This window comes from Pangasianodon hypophthalmus, chromosome 28, assembly GCF_027358585.1.
Source record: "Pangasianodon hypophthalmus isolate fPanHyp1 chromosome 28, fPanHyp1.pri, whole genome shotgun sequence".
Classification (NCBI taxonomy): Eukaryota; Metazoa; Chordata; class Actinopteri; order Siluriformes; family Pangasiidae; genus Pangasianodon; species Pangasianodon hypophthalmus.
Genome location: NC_069737.1, coordinates 1,000,884 through 1,012,391, shown reverse-complemented (window position 1 = coordinate 1,012,391; position 11,508 = coordinate 1,000,884). Strand labels below are relative to the sequence as shown.

Genomic DNA, 11,508 nt, shown 5'->3' with positions numbered 1-11,508 from the left:
CTTTCTCACATTTAACACATTCATAATGTTTTCTATCACTTATGGCTTTCATGATTATCTTTAATATGATAAAGTGTTAGTTTCAGAAAGTATTATTTCTGAACTTTATTTGGAAGAGTGAGTGTAGACAGGTACAGTAGGTACAGAACATCACTTCCTCTTTAAATGTCTTTTAAAATGTCCCTCTTTTATTGCCTTAAAGCCCAAAAAGAGGTTTTATGAGTTTGCCACACTTTGTAAGTTAATAAAGACATTAACAAAGACATTTCTTTTAGAAAAGTTTACACTTTGTGGTTTCTCAGTAACATGACAAGCTGTGATTTTTGTCTTTATAAATTTTTGTGGACGTTCCACAACATAAAATGTAACTATAAACAGATAAAAAGTATGACATGGTGGAATAAAACACTTGGGGACATGCTGTTATAGGAAAAATAATCAACTTCAGTGTTGTATCAGTAACACGCTTCATCACACCACCCCATCACTGATTATTTTACTGTAACAGCAACACACACAGTGTTTATTAATTATTTAAACTACACTTGACCGCCTGTTGGTTTTTAATTTAATTTAATTTATTGTGGAAATGTGATATTCCCATTCTTGTCCTCTGGCCGCTGCACATTTTGGGTTATATTCATGTTAAAAAGGAACGATTTTCATCTTCCAGGCTGAAGGTTGTCTATTTCTGCATAGTCAGGAATTTAAACTGAACTTAATCCTGAAATCTCCACATCATAGGAGAGAGTGAGTTAATGTTGTTGTGTGATCTGGAGTGTGTTCACTGTCAGATTTTAGTACCAGGAACTGTGTGTGTGTAAAACACAAAATAAGGGAAGCGTGTACACTATCAGAGGAATTATTTATGCTAAAATTATACTCATGTGCTGGTTACATTATCAAAAACCTAATAAATGCCATATTATCAATAAACTCTACTGAGAGACAGTAAACAGTGGCTGCATGTGTACATTATTTAATTGAATCGCTGTAAATTTACATACAGAATTAGACAATTTAAAACATTGAACAAAGAATTGATTTACTGTTAAAGTAGAAATTTCATTTTAAAAGCTGAACCTACTGTAAATCCACTGAGTTCCAGACGGCTATTAAATGAAACAGTGACACGTGTTCCACTCAGAACCATTAAATGACGTCTGCACTGATTGTTCTGAAGCAGAAAATCAGCTCTCAGGTTTCTAAAACTGACCTTCAGCATTTTTTCCATTCTTTTGTACTGAGGTGTACTGAGGAGAGAGAGAGAGAGACAGATCTACAGGATGGTGTTAAAGGTGTTAGTCAGTGTTGTTGTTTATTTATTCATCAAATTAACACGTGTTCTGTAGTTCCTGAAAAACCTGATAATCTGATCCTCATCCTGGAGCACTGCTTGTTCTGGCTCAGTGTGTGTAGCTCTAACAAACACAACTTCATAAGAGTAAAGGACAGAAAGTGTAAGATGTAAGAGGGGTGTGTGCTGTGTTCTTTCCAACTCAGTGTTTACAGTGTTTTCTTTTTTTAAATAAATTCCCCTTTTGTTATTTTTGCTTCATGGCCATTAAAAGGCAGAACTTCTGCCCAATTTGGAGATGAATAATTAAATTAAAAGTTTAATTAAAAACAAGATAATACTAAACCAGTAAGGCTGTAAAGTTCTTCTCAATAAATGACAATAAGTCCACTATTGTGTATTTCAGTGATAATATACACACACATCTACACACAGCAGGCGTGATCCGTTCATCAGATTTTCAGAAGAACTGTGTTAGGTTCTCCAAGATGCAGAAAACCTGAGCCTGAGAGAACTGATACAGGTTTAAATGCCTCACAACAAATATTGATTTAGTTGTTTACTGTTTACTGCTATTTATAGTTTATTAATTTTATAGGAAACATTTTATTATATTTATTATATACTGTACAATCTATTCTGTTACAGTGATGAAAGTTAAAGAAGAAGATCCTTTAAAACAATGTCACCTGAATAAGTATTTCTTTATATTAATTGTTTTTACCAAACCATAAGCCAAGAACTAATCTCCCAGAGCTTTTAATAGGATCTACAGCTGATATTTCCTACAACAGTTTCCCGTCACTTAGACTTTAACTTTTCCTTTCTTAATATCAGTTAAAACAGAAAAGCACAAATAATTTGTCATGTCATTTATAAAAGATATTAATATTTATCATAGAATTATAAAAAGATTGGATAAAATCTCAGGATAAATAATCTCAGTAAATAAGAAACAGTTCAGCCGTTAAAAGCAGACTCTGGCTTCATAAAACAAAGTCTCTCTGCCCTGTCTCTGTCACACACTAACTATCACTATCAGCAGTGTGATTACAAATCATGGAGCAATTTTACACCAACACACTGATTTTATTATTTATGCCAAAATCATTCTCACTTGTTGTATTGAAAAAACTGTAATGTAACAACATGTTATAACTCAAACTCCACTATAGCTTTATAATATTTGTTATAAGCAGGTATTACACATGTATATTATTATCAGTATTTTCCATTTCATCCCTGTGCACTTAAATAAAGCATTAAACAGTGTAAAGAAGGTGAATAATGTGATTTGCTGTGATAAGAGAAAGTTCATTAAACAGTTTCTCCTATTACTGTTAAGGGACCCAAGCACCGAAGGAGCATAGGCATCCTATTGTTATTCTTTGTTTTTTTATTATCATTAGGGGCCCAAGCACCGAAGGTACCAAGCGCCCTATTGTTATTATACGTTTTCTTCTTTTTCTTCTTCTTCTTCTTCTACTTCTTCTGGCTATGGTCTGTATGGCGCCCACAGAACCGTCTGGTAAAAAGTTGAGACTGAATTGTTATAATTATATTAGTTATAAAATTATATTTATGTATAATTGCCATTATAATATTCTATTATTAATACACATCATATATCATTTATATAAACTATTATTTCAAATAAAAATAATAATATAATACTAATTAAAACAATAATTAAATCATCAGTCCCAATAAACACACAGAGCATGTGGGTGGAGTACACACCGTTTAATTAACAATCACAATCATAAAACACAAACAGGAAAGACAGAAGCTGCAGTGTTGATGACAGAGCAGACACGTGCACGCGGAGAGCTTGTCTATAAGACCATGAACAGAATCTCTCCGCGCTCCCGATCACGTGCTCGCGCCGGCAGCGCGTTCCCGCATGAACATTTACTGAACAGCGCCCTCTAGTCACAGATTTGTCTGGGTCACCGATTTGGGCACAGCTCACGTGCTGCACTTCTCGCTCGCGCTCCGATCCGGTGAAATCACAGAACAGAAATGCAAACAAGTGCTGATACACATCCACTGACCAACAGCTCTAACTGTGTTTAATAAAAGCTAAATCAAGGATGTTATTAAAGCAAGAGACGCACACCCACACACATGCACGGTGTCAATTTAAAACAGAAAGGCGCTATGACACTAGACCGTTTCCAGTGGGATTTGGTGGCCTTGTGGTAAACTCTTTGTCTCTGGATTTGGATATGGCTGGTTTGAATCCAGGCCATGCCTGTGTTTGGTATGTTGGGTAAAAAGTGCAGTTAAGATTATAGGCTTTTGTGATGTTAAAAATATATAAAGTTACTTGGTTATATGAAGGTGAAAAGGTCTATGAAACAGGTTACTTGTATGAGTTCCTGTGGCTCATGTGGATGAGCATTGCCTCCGGGTTGTGAGGTTGCTGGGTCAAACCCCAGCCAGGACTCCAGGATGTGAGCGTAAATGGTTCAGGAATCAATGGCAGTGTCATTGAATCAGCTGGTGCAGGATGGCCTGAGGGCATGCGTTCATGAGGTTGGGGGGGGGAGGGGTAATATCCGGGCAGCTGCCCCCCCTCAGTCCGGGCTGCTGGGGAAAGGGGTTATGGTGCTCGGCAAAGGAGCGTCGACTTAGTCTTGCATAATAGAGGGACCACTGCAAAAACTAAGTCAACACTCCCTTGCCAGCCACCATAACCCCTCCCACCTGCTTCCCTGACCCATGGGGGCCAGCTTCACCAGCACATACCCTCAGGCCTTTCTGCACCTCCTGCCTAATTCACACTGCAACTGACTCATGAACCACCTACATTCATATCCTGGAGCCCTGGCTGGGGTTTGAACCAGCAACCTCTCAACCCAGAGGTGAAGCTGAGCCACAGGAACTCACACACACTGCCTTTTTTATAAACCTTTTCACCTTCATTTAAGTCACCGTCATATAGCCAAATTAACTACACGGACAGCACAAAAAACTGCCCTTTTAACACCACCTTCCCTAGATCTCAACCCAAAAAAAACAAGCAGAGGAATGAGCAAGATTTGAACTAACAATCTCCAACAGCAGAGACAAGCATTTTACCACAAGGCCACCAAATCCCAACACAAAGGTGTTTGTGTCATAGCACCTTTGTGTTTTAAAATGACAAGTGCAAAAAAAAAAAAAAAAAAATTTTTTGTCTTTTGCTTCATCCATATATACATTGCATATAAATATGTATATCTCAACTCCATCAGTGAGCAGATGATATCTACAAAAACCTCTAAACTGTCAAAGCTGTAATTACTTAAAACTACTAACTAACTAATTCCACTATTTGTCTATTTAGTACACAGTTATATAGAAGGGAATTATTTATAAGCGCACTATCTGTTGTCACCCAGATGAGGATGGGCTTCCTTTTGAGCCTGGTTCCTCTCAAGGTTTCTTCCTCATATCGTCTCAGGGAGTTTTTAAAAAAATTTAAATTTAAAATTTATATTGTGAGTTTATATATTTATGTAAAGCTGCTTTGTGACAATGACCATTGTTTAAAGTGCTATACAAATAAAATTGAATTGAACTGAAGAACAGACATATGATATTTTTGTATAAGAGTCCCAGGAGCTCCTCAGAAGCTAGAATTTCAGCCCATGGCAAACAATCCTTTGCTATATAAATATATTGTAGCACCATGAGGTTGCAACAGAACACAGACAACGGGAGGCACAGGTGGGGGGAAAGTGCTCTTTATATTAAAATGCTGGTGTATGGGAAAGGCTGGTGTGAAGGTGAGGGTGGCTGGCGCAGAAAGGTGAGGTCACAGTCGTCCCGGAACTAGGCACGGTGAACACGGGGCAGCAGCATCGTGGCGGAACCCAGGAGGCACGTCGGTTGTTCTCGGGGTAGGCGAGGGTCGGCGTGCAGGAGTCCAGGCTCTTCGTCCTCGCTGACGTCGGCTTCTAGCAGCGAGAGGGAGAGAGACTTTAGTACCCTGCTTTACCGTACCTTTCCTTCCCTGAGAGCAGCCGCTGGCCCCTTTTATACTCTCCTGGTTTCTGCAGGAGGGTAGGGAGCTGCTGCCGCAATCATTGGCCGCCAGCCGAGTCGAGTTTCTCTGCCCTGCCTTGCAGCCATGTGCTGTAATGCTCTCCGAAACAGTGGTGGTGCTGAACCGATGCTGTCCGTTCAGCACCATGGCAACAGTCGTGTGAGGAGCGCTGTGTGTACAGTACCCCTCCTTTAGCTCCGAGCCTACTGCCGGCATGCGACGGGCCCAGAGGGAGAACCGTCGTGAGAGCCCATCCGCATTACTGTGCTGAGCCTCCGCTTGATGTTGCACCTGGAAAGAGAAATCCTGGAGGGAGAGGAACCACCTGGTGACACGAGCGTCAGTCGCCAGGGTGAAGTGTCGGCCTGCCAGGTAGTAGCACAGCTCCTCTACAGCCCACTTGATGGCCAGGGCCTCTCTCTCCACAGCCGCATACTTCCTCTCTGCGGGGGTCAGCTTTCGACTTATGTAGGGGACCGGGTGCTCCTCCCCGTGAAAAGAGCCGCTCCCAGGCTGGTCTGTGAGGCGTCTGTATGTATGGTGAAGGGGAGGCTGAAGTCGGGATTACATACGATGGGGGAGCTTGTGAGGGCTTCGTGACTCGGGCACACCCGATCCGGTTGTCCCTTCTTGGTGAGGTCTGAGAGGGGAGAGGCTATATAGAAGAACCTGTAGTACCCCCAACCCCAAAAAAGCACGTACCTGTTTCTTCGTTGTGGGTGGCGGATATTCCTTAACTGCTCCCATATTCTTCTCCTGTGGCTTTAGAAGCCCCCGGCCAATCCGGTAGCCCAGGTAATGTGCCTCGGTCAGCACCAGATGACACTTCCTGGGATTGGCAGTAAACCCATCCTTCCGGAGCTCTCCCAGGACGTCCCTGAGGTGGTAGAGGTGGTCAGACCAGGTGGAGGAGTGACTGACAACATCGTCCACGTAGGCAGCTGCGAAATGGCGATGTGGCCGCAGGACAATGTCCAGTAGGCATTAGAAAGTGGCTGGAGCTCTGTGCAGGCCGAAGGGGAGAACCCGGTACTGCCAGTGGCCGCTGGCGGTGGTGAAGGCCATCTTTGTCTCGGCCTCTGGGCTGAGAGCTACTTGCCAATACCCCTCGGTGAGGTCGAGGGTGGGGATAAACCGGGCTCTCCCCAGTCGCTCCACCAGATCATCGACCCTGGGGAGGGTGTAGCTGCCAAAGTCCGAGACCTGGTCGGAAGCCGTCGGAAATCGTTACAAAGGTGGATGCTTCCGTCGGGCTTGGGGACCACCAAAATGGGGCTGGACCAGGGGCTGGTGGGCTCTTCAATCACCCCGTCCTGGACCATACGGCTGATTTCCTCCTCTATAGCCATACGGCGGGCCTCTGGGACAACTCCCGGTGGGGTCTTGATGTCGTGGAAGATCAGATGCGTTAGGCCTGGGGTGGAGGAGAACACGTCAGCAAACTGGTCCACCAGCTCAGATAGCTCCTGGCTCTGCAGGATGAGCTCCTCTCCTCAGTGGACCAAGGTACGCTCAGGTGGACCTGTGGGGAGACTTCAAACGCAGACACTGCGGGAACTGGTTCAACCCATTTTTTCAGTAGATTTATGTGGTTAAGTTGGGTGTCTGCACGCTTACCTGGCTGTTGCAGGCGATAGTTCACGGGACCCACCTTCTCAAGGACTGTGTACAGGACCATAAACTTGCAGGAGGCAGTGGGAAGGAGAAGGAGGACCCGGTCCGCAGGCTGGAACTCACTGGGCTGAGCAGGCCGGTTGTAGACCCTTTGTTGTTCCTGTTGGGCGGCCTCCATATGCTCCCGGACAATGGGGGCGACACGGTCGATTCGTTCCTGCATTTCCTGTATATATTCCACGAGGGAACAGAATGAGGAGGGCTGCTCTTCCCAGGCCTCCCGGGCCAGGTCCAGCCGTCCGAAGAGGTCACCGTCCGAAGAGGAGCTCGAAGGGGTGAAGCCGGTGGATGCCTGTGGAGTCTCTCGGACGTCAAAGAAGACGTACGGGAGGAGAAGGTCCCAGTTCCTCCCTTCCGCGTCTACCACTCGCCGCAGCATGCGCTTGAGAATCTGGTTAAAGTGCTCCACGAGACCATCAGTCTGGGGGTGGTAGACGGACGTCCTCGGGTGCTTTACCTGCCACAACCCACACAGATGCAGCAGAAGAGGAGAAGGAGCTCTCTGGCGATGTTGCGGGAGGTGGCTTTCCGAAGTGGTACTGCCTCGGGGTACCGGGTGGCGTAGTCCACGATGACCAGGATGTACTCATGGCCCCGGGCAGACTTTGGCAGCGGCCCCACGAGGTCCATGCCTATTCACTCGAAAGGGATGCCGATGATAGGGAGAAGAATGAGGGAAGCTGGTGCAGGCTTATAGGGCGTGGTCCTCTGACACTGGAGGCACCGCTGGCAGAATGGCGGACCTCCGCGTCCATGCCGGGCCAGAGAAATCGGTCCTTCAACTTCTCCAAGGTGTTGCAGGCCCCCAGGTGTCCTCCCAGCGGATGCGAGTTGGCCAGGTGCATGAGGGATTGGGTCTTGCTGCCTGGGACCACCAGCAGTTCACAGGGCTGGCCTCTGCGCTCCGTCCGTAAGTATAAGAGGCCCCCGGGTACCAAAAGTATGCAGCTGGGAGTCTCCGCAGTGGGTCCTGCTGGACTCCCTCGATGACCTGCACCTGGCCCCAACAGTGCTTCAGTCTGCCGTCCTCCTTTTGCTCCCGCCCGAAGTTCCCCTTCCAGGCGACCTGCGAAAACACAGAGGAGACAGGGTTAGTAGGGGTGGGGGTCTCACCTGCTGAGGTCGCCCCAGCATTACCTTCGTCCTGGGCCGGGCAGGTCCGCCGGGCCCGCGGCCGCGTCGATCTGTGCCTCCGTCTCTGAGGAGGTCTCGAAGCCCTGGTGGTGCAGAAGCCCGGCCAGTCTCAACCCAGGAGTAGAGGCACGGGTAGTTCGGGAATGAGGCCCGCGAGGAGCAGCCACTCCTCGGCCTGATGTTTGATTCTGACTCTAGCAGTGGGCACCTCTCGGACATCCCTGTGCACACAAGAAACAGTTAGGGTGATAGCAGGTAGGCATGGGCCAGGGTTACGGTTACGCTTCCCGAGTCCAGGAGGGCCGAGACTGGATTGCAGTTTACCTCCACAGGGATGGTCGGGGAGCTGGGAGGGGTCACCGTGTGGAGAGCGCAGCCTGCGAGCCAGGGCTTGTGGAAAGGCTGGTGTGAAGGTGAGGGTGGCTGGTGCACAAAGGTGAATTACAATTACAGTAATTGTAAAATGGCAGCTACAAGATTAGCCTTATAAACTTTTCAGTTTGACTGGAGCAAAGAGAAACACATTTTAATTTTCTAAAATATTATTACTTTACTTTTGTCAGTATCAGTTATCAAACAACTTCTGTATCAGAGAGAATGTCCAAGTAAAGCTGGGGTTATTTAATGACATTGGTGTACAGGAGAGAATGTCAGCGATCTCAGCAGTAAAGATGGACAGAACCGTGTTCTACATGTTCGTCGCGTTTTCGCTCGGTGCCGAGCCGTCTGCAGGAAACGAAACCTCATGGAACAGGCAAAAGGTCAGGCAATCAAAAATATTGCGGTAAATCCAAAATCCAAAAACCAGACTATCAGTACACCGAATACACGGCTTGGCAAGTTCAAGTAGTGGCACACTGAGCGTTACCTCGCAAAGAGATTGTGTGTGAGGAGTCCTATTATACTGTGTGGAGCTGATTGGGAACATACATTAGATTTATATTCTGCAAAGTAATATATTACAATGTACAACTCTGAAGAAGTAAAATGTATTCTCACATCACAAACACTATTTACACACACAGTTAAACACAACCTCTCAAAGGCTTCTGTATTATTATTTATTAAAAGAATTTAACATTAAAGGGGATTCACATTAGTGAGTAAACAGACCCATCCTACAAAGTACATACAGTATTATCTCCCTGGATCTGATTACAAACCTGTTTCACAGCACAAGCACAATTTGAAAGTCAGATATGTTGAAAAATCTCCAACAGCCGAGAACCAAGGAGAACTCTTTTTAGATCTCATTTTAGATCATGTGTTGTGAAAAACCTTCATTTATTAAATAAGAATTAATGCATTTGTTCGTGTTTGTGTTTTCTTTCATGCTGCATTAACATCCTTCAGCAGGGTTTTAGCTCAGTGCTGTGCTCTTAAATGTAAATCTTCTTTAGTTTAAGTTAATATAATCTGGTGTTAATTCTAATATTTTCCATCTGTGCCAGTTTTTAAATTATGTCTAACACTGAAACATGAGCCATTCAGATATGCACATCATTCTACCTGTCACTTTTATAACAAACAGCAGCCTCCACATTATAACTCTTACCTGATATGAAAAGGAAAAGCAGACTCATTCGGTGACGGGGGAAGCAGGTCCCCATTTTGCTTCACTTCATTTTATCACCTATTCTAAATGAGTCTTTCTAAACAGATCGACTTACAGAAGTGCTCTGAAGACTTTATCAATAAATACATTCTGATGCTGGTCCACTAGGTCACGGATTAGGAATACCATCAATCTAAAAACTCTGTTGGGGAGGTGATATAGTAACGAGCACACAGACAACACAAAGTTTAGTTTTTTCAGTGTTAATTTAACTACTTTAGGAAGAGGTAGGTCTTTATACGTAGTTTGAAAAAATGTCTTGCGTATTTGGTCTCTAGCCATCATCTACCTCTAAAGAATGTGTTCTCAAGTTCTGAAGGACCAGCAGGTGTGGTCAGTAGGAAGCGCCAGATTTTTTATTACTAATATTTTTTAAATAAGTTCTTGTATCTTCTCCCACTCCCACTTCCCAGCCATGCTCTAGTTCTCTGTAGGAGAGTGATAACCTCCTCTTCCTTGTACATGAGCTTATAGATGACCGACTGACTGCTGTTGCTCTGATCCTCCTCACACAGGCAGCAGAGCTCTTTATGGATCTCTTTATGATTTCTGGACATTATGACTTGTTCCCACCCACAGAGTGAATGCTTAGTTACAATAGCTAAGTATCAGATTTAAATGTAAATGGATACATGAACTTTTTTTGCACATACAGTGTGTGTGATGTAGATGTTTTTGATATCATGCTATCATGAGAGAGAGAGAGAGAGAGAGAGAGAGAGAGAGAGAGAGAGAGAGAGAGAGAGAGGTCCATGTACTCCATCTGACTGTGGCTCAGATTTCCTCTCGATAGAACACCTGAGGCATCACACACACACACACACACACACATAGACACAAAGACAGATTTTGGACTGATTTGATTTCCCCTCTTTTCAGTGCTAAATAACTGATTTCTGGAGACAGTAAATAAAACTCAAAGTTTTTGTAGGTTTTTATGCAACGTGACCATTTTGCTTGCAGCTTGTTAAAAATATACATTTTCTGATTTAGATATTTCCGATATATTAATAGAAATGTCCTGAAGTATAGAGATATGATATTGTTGTATAATAGTCCCAAGAGCTCCTCAGAAGCTAGAATTTCAGCCCATGGCAAACAATCCTTTGCAGCGTGATCATTTGAACAATAATACTGTTTTGCACCTCTGATTCATTCTTTACATCATCACAGTCTATCCCTTCTTTTCTGGTAAACATCTGCACATTCACAGGAAACAACACGTGATCTTTACCCTGGTGATAAACACCTCATCACATGCTTCATCCTTCATCCAATCCTGGAACCTCGTGTTACTTTTTCCTCAAGTGTTTCCGGCAGATAATTGTGACTGTTTTTCTCTTAATTAAAAGCCTTTAATAATAAATCTATGGTGATGATAATGACATTAATGTAGCTGTAAAGTGAAAGACAAAGAAGAGATTAGAGATGTATGAACTTCTTGAAGCCCACTGCTGTGCATCAGTAATGAAGCTTGTTCACATCATTTCACTGGCTGATCTCATTAAATGTGTATGAGGTTCAGTATAAACACAAAAAGATCAATGTCTAAGTCATATATCAGCACTGTGTACATCAGATCAGTAACACACCACTTACAAATATTATTAAAGCACATGATACATGAACCTGATAAAAATCTAAAGAAACTAAATGTAGAGTAATTTAAAGACCACTAGATGTCGCTGTTGTTCCTGATAGACTGTGAGTTTTTCATCACGTGAATCATTGTGAATTTCTGCAGCTTTACATCAG

At 43.9% G+C, this 11,508-nt stretch overlaps 1 protein-coding gene across 1 annotated transcript in view; it reads left to right on the top strand.

The window, feature by feature from the left end:
• Positions 1 to 11,508, top strand: part of LOC117596316 (CD48 antigen-like) — a 41,560-nt gene that overhangs the window by 22,090 nt on the left and 7,962 nt on the right. The window lies entirely within an intron of this gene.